Consider the following 12,038-nt stretch of genomic DNA (forward strand, 5'->3'; position numbering starts at 1 on the left):
TGGAGCACAGAGTGCCTCACTGCACCCTGAACCCCCTTCAGGGATTGTTGAAGGTCAACAGCTATAGCAGCATGGGGTTCAGTCTCTGTAGATGCAGATGGCTAATGCCTTTTGTTTAGTCATTGGCAGTGCTCTTGGTAATTGCCTATTTGTAGTTGACACAGCCCCCTTGTGGTCATAAATCCGACCATACTTTGGGGGGCATTTCATGACCATTTTGTCCTGCATTGCGGGGAAGGCTCATTCCCAGTTCTGGAGAAGGTTTTTGTTGATAAGACACTCAATGTGCTATTACTGGACTAGGTCTTAATAGTCAAATATCTCTGGACACCTGTCTTCTAGTTATGGTCCAGGAAAGTATTCCCTCTCGAAGCATCTTTTCATATCTAGAGATACACTATTACAATCATTGATCATTTATCGAACTATACATTTGATCAACTGCTTCAAGTCTAGACATCATTTTCGTTGGAGGCTCAGTCATACACTTGGTAATACAAGAAATAATAATCTTGTGAAACAAGCAAAATACAAATGGTGTAGTGAATAACATTAGTGGAATTAAAAGTAAATATTTTAGCCATGAGCATCCCACACACAACCAGTTTGTTTTTTGGTTTTTTTTAAAGATCATCAACACTAGGGAATGGGTCACTTAAAGCAGAAATCTGATTTTTTTATGTGGTTCATCAAATGTGTTACATTAAAGGATTTATCAGGTATCAAAATAAAGCATTTACTTTGAATTATAGCACAGGTGTCTTTCCGAAATGCTGTACGGTGTCAAGGGCCTTGCAGTTGTGTAGCACTGCCTTTCTCATCATAGAGATCTCAGAATTCAATAGGCTAAGAGTCTGGTTACTATCATTTAAAGCTTATGACCGTTGTTAAGGCTTCGATATGGTCAATTACATCCTCCAACCCTATTGAAGGGGCACACACACAACACACAAGCTGCTAAATGGTCATACCAGAAGAATACAGATCTTTGACCCACTGGGATCATACCAATGGTAGATTGGTTGGGGTTACCTCTAATTTGTTAACATGTATGACTTTAAATTCATGGGAATCCCAGGCTACACCTTTGTATCCATCCCTGTAGATGTCAGGCCATAAATCAGTGCCACAAATCCACTGAGTTCCATACCAATCACTCTCTCTAAGAGTAATAGTAAGCATAGTTCATAAAGCACCCAGCCTTGTCTCATAATTACCAGGTTGATCATTTTTAGTATGATTTAACCACTCCCAACATAGAGGAATCTTTAAACTTAAATGACCATAGCCTGGTGTTAACCATGTAAATCCACCCTATAATTGTGAGTTTTCCTTTTAATAGATGAGAGGTTAATTCTTTTATTGAGACTTAGCTTGTCACTGTGAGTTTGAATGACCCTAAGAGAAAACTTAAATCTATGGCCAGCATCAGAGCAGGTATTATTAATTGGCCATGGGAGAGGATCTCATCTAGTAATATCATGAATAGATAGAACAGAAATGAACACTCATCTGAAATAAATTTCCTAGGGGGTATCCAATCAGAGCCCTAAAGAACAGAAATCCACCAAGGTAAGCCGGAAGTACTAGGCACAAGTATTTGGCCACAACCCAACAATTGGATTGAGTTTTAAACTAGAATAGAATCATGTCCATGATAGAAAACAGTTGATTGATAGTCTTAGATCCAAGGAATCAAGAAAACATTATAAATGATCGTAAAAGTCAGATCAGCATCTTGGGCAAGCAGTCTACTTCTGATGTTGTCTTCTCATCCTCATGTAGTATAGTTTCCTCTGTTTGAGCATTGTCTTGAGGTGAGTTTGAGGTCATGTAGACCAGCCCAGCTTAGGGGCTTTTGGAAGTGGGAGTTAACCCAAGCATCAATTTCCCTTCAGTCTCCCTGGGCATGAGCTAGTCAAGAGTACCTGATAGAAAGGTCCTTCCAGGTTGGAGACAGTTCCTTAAATTATGTCTTCTTCCAGTCTTGACTGCAGGTCATGTGTGAGGCATCTGATCTTCATCCAAAGACAGATTGCTGAGATAAGCTTCAGAAACAACCCTAGAGTGTCCTTTAATAATTCAATTAAATTTTACATTCATATACCCTAACAGCAAAGAAATATCCAGGAAATGAGTCTTAGTAGATACAGACCTCCATTAACAAACTGAAATCTAACATTCATTGAAACATCTTTTTCTCCCTAAAATCACTGTCATTTGTACCAAATATAACCAAACTAAGACCTGTTTGTAACATAGGTCTGGTCTCAATAAACTTGGCCTGATGACTTATATAACCGTAATTGATCATAGACTTTTTTGCTTTACTGAGACTTTTAGAGAGTCTCAGACTGAACTTTTAAAATAAAACCTTTCAGGGCTAGGAAAGACATGCCAAAGGCTTATCACAGATTTTGACTAACAGATCTAAGTAAATTCCTCCCTTCTCAAGGTCTCCAAAATTCCTTGAGATTTCTGTACCTGTTATTGAGATAACCTTCCTAACTTATCTGATAAAGTTACTGGAAACTAAGAGCTCCCAATCTCTGGAGGGTTCAGATAGAGAGAAAAGATAAATGTTTCAATTTGTTTATAAAATACAATTTTACCAGATTACTGTCATAATTAGTGTGAGAGGAAGGTTTTTTTTTTCCTTACCCCTGGAAAACACAGATTCAAATCAGTAATTTTTCAGATAAAAACCATAAAAGTTACAAGCATATTCACTGGTTCATTCAGTCCTTTTGTTAACTTTTGTGAAGTCATGAGGTTTTCTATTAGAATCCTTACCCAGTTCAGAAACTGGTATTTATCCAAAAGTCCTTTCTATAAATCTTCTTGAAGAGGCAAAACTTGGTTAGTGCTATGACAATATTTTGAGATAGTAACTAGAATTATGACTGATAACATTTTACCCAAACATATCAGAATTTTAAGAACTCCATACACTTTCTAGGATATCTATATTAATAACATTTACCATGACCAACCAAGACAGCATATTAAAAAACCCAAAGAATTGATGATTTTGAACTGTGATGTTGGAGAAGACTCTTGAGTGTCCCTTGGACAGCAAGGCGATCCAACCAGTCCATCCTAACGAAATCAGTCCTGAATATTCATTGGAAGGACTGATGATGAAGCTGAAACTCCAATATTTTGGCCACCTGATGCAAAGAACTGACTCATTGGGGGACTCTCTTGGTGGTACAGTGGTGAAGACTTTGCTTTCCAAACCAAGGGGTGTTGGTTTGATCCCTGGTTGGGGAACTAAGATCCCACATGCCTCGTGGCCAAAAAAGCAAATCATAAAACAGAAACAATACTGTAACAAATTCAATAAAGATTTTTAAAATGGTCCACATTTAAAAGAAAAAAGAACTGACTCATTGGAAAAGATCCTGATGCTGGGAAAGATTGAAGGCAGGAGAAGGGGACGGCAGCGGATGAGATGGTTGGATAGCATCACTGACTCAATGGACATGAGTTTGAGTAAACTCTGGGAGGCCTGGTGTGCTGCAGTCCATGGGGTTGCAAAGAGTCAGATGTGACTGAGCAACTGAAATGAACTCAACATTTACCATACAATATAACTTATATAAATAATTATAACTTAATATAATAAGTGAGACTTATTACTCACTTGACAATACTTCCCATCTAATTCTGTATACAAAATGAACTTAATTAGTGTAATATCTCTCTTTGGAGTGTTTCAGGGGCCCTCTAAAGCATCCCAAAGTTAGCTAGAAATCTTCATTAGGAGGATTTAGGAAGTTTTGTCAACAAACATCAAAAAGGTTTAGAACACTCAGTCAGATAGGCTTATAGGTCATTGTGAAACAATAGCTATTTACTTAGCCAAAATAACAATAAAGGATTTCAGAACAGATCATTTAAGAGATAAAGAAACTTAAATCTATTATCAAAGGCAGTTCAGTATCTGAAGAAAAGGTGTCCTCTTAACAGAGAGAAAAGCTAAATTCAAGTTTTTGTGCCAGCTTACTTTACTTAACTTGTCTTCTCATCCTTAAGTTCTCATTAAGGTGAACTTAATTAACTTTATTTTAAACTTAGTCCTAACCATATACAAAACTCTTTCCTTATGGTTCACTTTTCACAAACCTTATCACTTTCTGTACCCATTACTGTGTTCTTCAATCCTAAAAAGCCACCTATAAGTCAGGCTTACTTCCTTTTCCCTTCACAAGATGCAATTCTCATACTTCTTTACGGAAAACACACTTCCTACTTCCCTTGAGCAACCAAGAACTGACTTTTATATTAGCATTTTATGGATTGGTGAGCATAAATACCAGTGATAATTTCTAAAACCTTTGTTTTCTTAGAGAGAACATTTGAGGATGTCACCAAACATCATTCATTTTTAATCCCAAATCTCTTTAGTTTCTCTGTAAGAGGAAATTAGTGTTAAGTAGTAAATGTTTATAAATCTTATGTTATTTGGAAAATGACTTAGCTATGTAATAGACTTCCAACACCTAGTTTAGCTCAAACAACCCTTAGAAGTTCAAGTTACCCCAATCTGGAGAGACTATTTTAGACAGACATTCCTAAAGCATAATTATTCTTAACAGAGTTTATCTAAAGGCTCATATATCTCATTTATGTCTTTTTAGAAGTTTCTTCCCTCCAGGTAATTTCTTTGCTGACAAACATATAACAGATAATAATATTTAACTTATATTAAAACTAGGTACAATGAAAATATTCTGCTTCATGTTACTCTGAGACATGTCTACATTATTTAGATCAACAAATAAACATTAATATCAGATATTTAACACTGAATATTTCCCAGTTCACATGAATCTGAAATTCATTTAGGTTAATTTCTCTTGTATTTAGAGTTATTTGATTTGTGTTTACTTTTTTTTTAAGGCCAATTAGATTAGAGCTCATTTACAAACTGACCTCAGCAATCAGCAGTATTATCAAAAAAACAAAGACATACATATATCCAAATAGACACAAGAGATCCTATAGCTTTGTTTTCCAAACTTAGTTATGAATAAAAAATGGTTGGAATAAGATTTTAAAAGGCTTTGTTCCCACTTTTTCTTTTCTTTTCTGTTTCAGAAATTAGATGTGGTCTAGATAAGTGATCCAGAGAGCTCTGTCTAAAGGTATAGGAGGAGTTATTTCCTCAGGGCAAGAATTCTTAAAGAGATCATTTTTTATTGTGACCACCATGTCAAAAATTGTATTTTTTTCTGTGTGTGACCATAGTTTTATAGCCAAAAGTCCTGGATAAGGGAACTTCAGTCCATTTTCCTATGCTATGTCAATAAAGATTAATATTTTTAGTTCATTTTTCTTGTCACTGGATCATAGCTGTAGACTGACCAGTCAAAAAAACAAAATCCCCCCCACCCAAGGGGTTCCCAGGTGGAGTGTGGAAGCTTACAGTGGGCAATTTCCACATTAGCTCAGGCAGTTTGTAGCAAATGTCTGTGCACTCAAACCAAATCAACAAAATCAAACCAAACCAGAACTTCACCAGCCAGGAGTCACACTCCAAATGAAGCAAAAGGCAAAGAAATGCCCAGAAATCAAAAGCCAAGTGGCAAGAGTGCCCCCAAAAGATGGTAAAGTGATGCCCAGAAATCAAAAACCAAATGGCATAAATGTCAAACGTGAATTCCCAGTTCGACTAGACCTGCGGCCTGGCAAAGTCAGTGCTAGCAACCTTTTTTTCATTTTGATATAGTTTCAAGCAATTTCTTGTTGATTTTCTGCAAAGAGGTTACTCTATCATTTCCTCTTTTAGAAGCTTCTAGATACCAGTCAAAATAAGCACGGCCAGCCTTTTCTAATTGTGTGCGCAAAGAATATCAATTTTAGAATATCAAAAGAACCCTTGTTTGGCCATTTTAGATTGGGATCTCTTTTAGTATAATTTCTCCAATTAACTAGGTACTTGCAAGTATGAGCTCCATACGTATTGTACACAAATCTGGCTAGAGTGTTAGTCAGAGGCTGGCTTTCTGACACCCTATTATTTCTGTTTTTGACAGATTTTGTTTCCCATTTTAAGCTGAATTTGTCAGGGATAAAAATCACTAGTGAACTTGTGCAGTGGGCCCATGTGCTGCTTGTGAGCTTAACTCCTCCAAGAGTCACCCCAGAGTCGTTTCGGCTTATCTTACATGTCTTGGATTCTGCCTCTGGCAATCTAAGACCACCGTGGCTGCTCAGGTCGCTGAATGGCCAGTTCTTATGTGTGACCCCCGGACAAACAAGTGTTTTAATTAATGAATGGGTTTCCCTATGGGACCACTGCACAGTATGAAGACTAGGCCTCCACCACTCCCGTAAATTTCTCAGTCACCTGAGAAAACCGAAACTGGCCGGGAGGAGTCTTGTCCCTTTTCTTCAAAGCAAAGCTCTCATGTATTTTCCTCACTTTTATCCTGACAAATTCTATAAAGGCAGTTAAATTGAGGAAAAGTGTCAGATCAACCTCTTACTTAACCACTCAGCCAAGACCATTCAGTCCCCTACAACAGAGCAACCTCAGCATCTTTCAGCCGAGCCCCGGGGTAGTCCTCTTTTTTCCCCCCTAATCGAGCCCCCCCTACCCAGTACCTTTCCACTGGGTGGGTAATTCCCTGGCATCTTTAAGCCAGCCCCCCACCCAGTATCCTTTGCCTGGGTGGGAATTTCTCGGTATCTTTCAACCGAGCCCCACTCATTGTCTAGACCATGAGTGGGTATGCCCTGGATGTTTCACCGGGGATCCACCTAGTATCTTTCCTACTGTGAGGGGGCAGGTAATCTGAGTCACCGCCAAATAAAACTCAGAATCTCAACCAATACTGTAGATTCGGAACCAGGATAGACTTACCCAGATTTATCTGCACTCCCCAAGGAGGTGGATGGGCACAAGGGGCCATGCTGGTACCAAAGCTCTGGTTCCTCGTGAAGTCCAGTCACAGGAAGGAAGTCCACTCTGGCTCACCTTGGCTCAGTTGCCATTACTGTCCACTAAAAAAAGATGTACAACTTGAGAGTTGTGAGTTAAGTTTTATTTGGGGCTAAATGAGGACTGCAGCCCAGGAGGCAGCATCTCAGATAGCTCTGAGAGACTGCTCCAAAGTGGCAGTGGGGAAAAGTCAATACATAAGGTTTTGGTGAAGGGAGTTCAATGTCATGAAGCACCCATTTACAAAAGGTTTTTGTTAGTCATGAGGATCTGATGTCACCAGGAAGGATTTAGTACTTCTCTAGATATGAGGAGATTGAGACCATAAAATCTGTTCCTAAAAACATCCAACTATCTGAAGACCTGTCCCACCAGATTCCCTGGAGCACAGAGTGCCTCACTGCACCCTGAACTCCTTCAGGGATTGTTGAAGGTCAACAGCTATAGCAGCATGGGGTTCCATCTCTGTAGAGGAAGATGGCAAATGCCTTTGTTGATTAGTCATTGGCAGTGCTCTTGGTAAGTGTCAATTTGTAGTGGACACTATGAAATATCCTATGAAATTACCCAGCCTTATAAAAACAGACAACCTCAAACCCTGGGGCCTCTCTCACCTGAGATGGCCCATACTCTGTCTGTGGAATGTGTCTCTGAAAGAATCTACTTCTTAACCATCATTTTTTCTCTCACTGACTCCTTTCTGTGATGAGACATCAGGAAGTTTCCTGAGACCAGGTCTGTGAGCTCAGTTCAAGGGTCTTGGGTTCAAGTTCCAATCTGAGCTATATTCATTCCATTTCAAATCCTTGTCCTACCACTTTCTCGGTCTTTTCTTGAACAAGTTACTTGATCTTTGGCCCTCCATTTTCTCATCTGTAAAAATGGTTAATTCCCACTTTTCAGGATCATAATTACAGATAATCTATAAAGCAGTTAGCATGGTGCTTGACAGCAAGCTTTTAGTAAAAACTGTCATAATTGCTGTTTTATATTGATATGTTTACTGGTGTATGTCGCCATTTTATGCAATTCCAATTTTTACTTCCTTCTCTTGAAGTAAGTAAAGATCCAACTATAACCCCTGTTTTGGAATGCAAATTCTTGCATCCAACACCCAGTGAGGCCAAACAAAGTGAAGTGTCAGAGTTTGGAGCAGAGGAAGGTTTTCTGCAGGACCAAAGATGGAGAACGGAAAAGTTCTCTCAAAAGTACCCTGAATTCCTCAATAGCTTTTGGGGAGAAATTTTTACAGACAAAATTTGGGATGAGGGCTGCAGGATGTGTACATTTCTTCTGATTGGTTGGTTGTGAAATAATGGTGGTGTTCCAGGAATCTTGTGCTCAGCCTGAAGTTACCATCCTCCACCTGGGTGGGGGGCCTTAGTTCCTTCAGAAGAACTCAAGAGATATTGTTATGTGTATCTGATGAAGGACGAGGACTCTGCTTTGTTGTTGTAGTTGTTGTTGAGTCACTCAGTCCTGTCCAACTCTTTGCGACCCCATGGACTGCAGCATGCCAGGCCTTCCTGTCCCTCACCGTCTCCTGGAGCTTGCTCAAACTCATGTCCATTGAGCCGATGATGCCATCCAACCATCTCGTCCTCTGTTGTCCCCTTCTCCTCCTGCCCTCAGTCTTTCCCAGCATCAGGGTCTTTTCCAATGAGAAGGCTCTTCGCATCAGTTGGCCAAAGGATTGGATCTTCAGCTCCAGCATCAGTCCTTTCAATGACTATTCAGGGTTGGTGTCCTTTAGGATTAACTGGTTTGATCTCCTTGCTGTCCAAGGGACTCTCAAGGGTCTTCTTCGGCGCTCAGCCTTCTTTTTGGTCCAACTCTCACATTCATGACTACTGGAAAAAACCATAGCTTTGACTAGATGGACCTTTGTTGGCAAAGTAATGTCTCTGCTTTTCTATATGTTGTCTAGGTTTGTCATAGCTTTTCTTCTGAGGACTCTGCTTTATGGATGTTCTATTGTTTCCTAACTGCTCTTCCTTTGTTTCTGCATTCCCTCACTTCCCTGATTAGCTCTTTGAATCCACCCTCTGGTACCCATGGAAGGTCTCAGGGGATTCCCCAGTGGCTTAGAATCAGCCTGCCAAGCAGGAGACGAGGTTCGATCCCTGGGTCGAGAAGACCCCCTGGAAAAGGAAATGACAACCTATTCCAGTATTCTTGCCTGAAAGCCCATGGACAGAAAAGCCTGGAGGGGTTGCAAAGAGTCAGACATGACTGAGCACACCCAAGGGCTACGTCATTCTTTTAAAAATGGTGCTCTTCACTCTCCCTCCTGTCTCAGACCCACTGTGAGTCAGGAGCCAAGATGAAGTAGGTTTCTTGCTCAGAGCACACCTATTAATAGCTACCCTTGCCATGGTTATATTTGTGAGACTTGTGTTTGTCAGTTTGGGCCTGAGCAAGAGGAACAACACACTTGGAGCAGGTTCAGTGCTCGGGGGATTTTGCTGGCGATGGATCAGAATGCAAGTGCTTCTAGAGTTGGAGAAAGAATATGGGGTGAAATTAGGTCAGTTGCTTCCACATTCTTTTTACCATAAACCATAGTACAAAATACAGTATACACATATATAATGGAAATAAAAATTTTATATGAGCAATACTTGCCCTCACTAAATGCAACACATTGCTATTTTATTTTATCCTCTTCTGTGCTATTCTGTTGCATTTTATTCTCTTTTCTTCTATTTAATTTTTAATATCCTGTTTGAAAGTCAATAAATTGACTTCACAGCCCGTTACTGGGTTCCAGTATGTGGTTTGAAAACACTGGGTTAGAAGCCATGTGAATTTGAGAATTGGAGTAAAGAGAGGTGACTCGGGATTCTTGGCTTCAGACACAACAGAGATGGAGGGTGTATTATTTTGCTAGGGCTGCCATAACAAGGTATGACAGAGTGGGTGGCTTAAACAACAGAAATATATTTTCTCACAGTTCTGGAGTCTGGAAGTCCAAGCTCAAGGCGCTGGCAGAGTTGGTTTCTCCTGAGGCCTCTCTCCATGGCTTGTGGATGGCCACTCTTGCTGCCTCTTCACATGATGGCTCCTCTGGTGTCTCTGCCTCTTTTTATAAGGAGAGGAGCCTTACTGGGGTAGAAGCCTGCCCTAAAGGCATTATTTTAACTTAACTGCCTCATTAAAGACCTTATTTCCAAATATGGTCACATTTGATATACCAGGGGTCAGGACTTCAACACATGAATTTCAGGGGGACACGATTCAACCCAAAACAGAGAGAGGGCATGAGGATATAAGCCCTGCTGTGGTCTTTCCATAGTATGAAAAGGCGAAAAGGTAGGAAACTGAAAGATGAACTCCCCAGGTCGGTAGGTGCCCAATATGCTACTGGGTAACAGTGGAGAAATAACTCCAGAGAGAATGAAGAGATGGAGCCAAAGCAAAAGGGAGTTGATGATGGACAGGGAAGCCTGGCATGCTGCAGTCCATGGGGTTGCAAAGAGTCAGACACAACCGAGCAACTGAACAACAACATGTTTAAAGAATTAAAGAAATGTATCTGGAGAAGGAAATGGCAACCCACTCCAGTATTCTTGCCTGGAGAATCCCATGGACAGAGGAGCCTGGTGGGCTACAGTCCATGGGGTCGCAAAGAGTTGGATACAACTGAGTGACTTCATTTTCACTTTCACTTTCACCCCTCACCTGAGAAGACTTTCAGGTCTTGTGTTTGCTATTGATTGTTTTCTTGAGTTCTCAAAGACCTGTGACCATATTTTTTTTAAGTTGCCTATTTTCTAATTGCATCACTTTACACACTGTTGTCTAATAATATGTGGTATTTAGAATGCCTTCTTAATTATTTTGAGCAGCCATTGCCTGTATTTTCTTAGCACCTCCCTGGTTTTCTTACGTGAACTCATCTGACAGGGAAATGCAGCTTTTTTGTTTGCCCTCTCTGCATACTGGACCGTCTGAGTCAGTGTTGTAACTAATCCCTGATGGTCTCTGAGCTACTGTTCTACCAGACTCAGTAGTTATGTGTCTCAGGAATTTCTCGGTAGAATTGGTCCTATTAGGAGACTCTTAGTGTCACTTTTGTTATCTTAAAAGCTGGTCCCTTTGCTGAGGCTCTTAATTTTTTGAAAACTTGATGCTATTTCAGCTGAAAAAAATTGGCAAGACTACTTAAAAAATTGAGGGAAGCCATTTAAGAAATTGAAAACTAATCGCAAACAACATTGGGTAGTGGTGACTTTCAGTTCTGTATCAGTTGAATTTTTGTGCTCTTTTCCCTGTGTACGTGGTGGTTCTATTTTTCTCCAATAAAACTTTTTATTTAAAAATAATAAAAATAAAAAATAAAGAAATATATGACAATAACGACTCATCAAATATAGAATATCAAATAAAAGCAATTTTTTGGTATCACTCCAAGAGCTAGTGAAGGACAGGGAGGCCTGGTGTGCTGTAGTCCATGGGTCACGAAGAGTCAGATATGACTTAGTGACCGAGCAACAACAACAACAAAGACTTTAAAGCAGAGGGTGATGGTGAGGCTGTAAGTGTTGGAAGGGGAGGGTGGGTCTTGCAAGGAGCACTTGGCACTTTGGGGTCCCTCTTCCCTCCCACCCTTGGAGGCTTGGAGACCCAGAGAGCAACGTACTCGACCTTAGCTGATCCATATCTGGTCTGCATTTAAACCTGGAACTGTTTTGTTGTAGCTTCTTATTAAGATGGTGAAGACATAATCTGTTTCTATTCTGGAGTAAGGAGCTTGTGAAAGTTTTTGAAAATTGACTTTCTTAACCAGCTAATCAAAGTGTAAGAAATGAAACAGATTGGGAATGGGGAAATGAAGGGAAGCAAGATTCAGTGGCAGGGATACATTACCATAAAACTCCAGATGCAGAACTTTCCTGGTGGGTCCAGTGGTTAAGAATCTGCCTTGTAATGCAGGCATTGCAGGTTTGATCCCTGGTTGGGGAACTAATATTCCCATGTGCCAAAGAGCAAGTAAGCCCACATGCCGCAACGGAAGATCCCACATGATGCAACAAAGGCCTGACACAGCCAAGTAAATAAGTAAACTTTTTAAAAAAGACATTAAAAT

Source organism: Cervus elaphus, chromosome X (genome assembly GCF_910594005.1).
Source record: "Cervus elaphus chromosome X, mCerEla1.1, whole genome shotgun sequence".
NCBI classification, from domain to species: domain Eukaryota; kingdom Metazoa; phylum Chordata; class Mammalia; order Artiodactyla; family Cervidae; genus Cervus; species Cervus elaphus.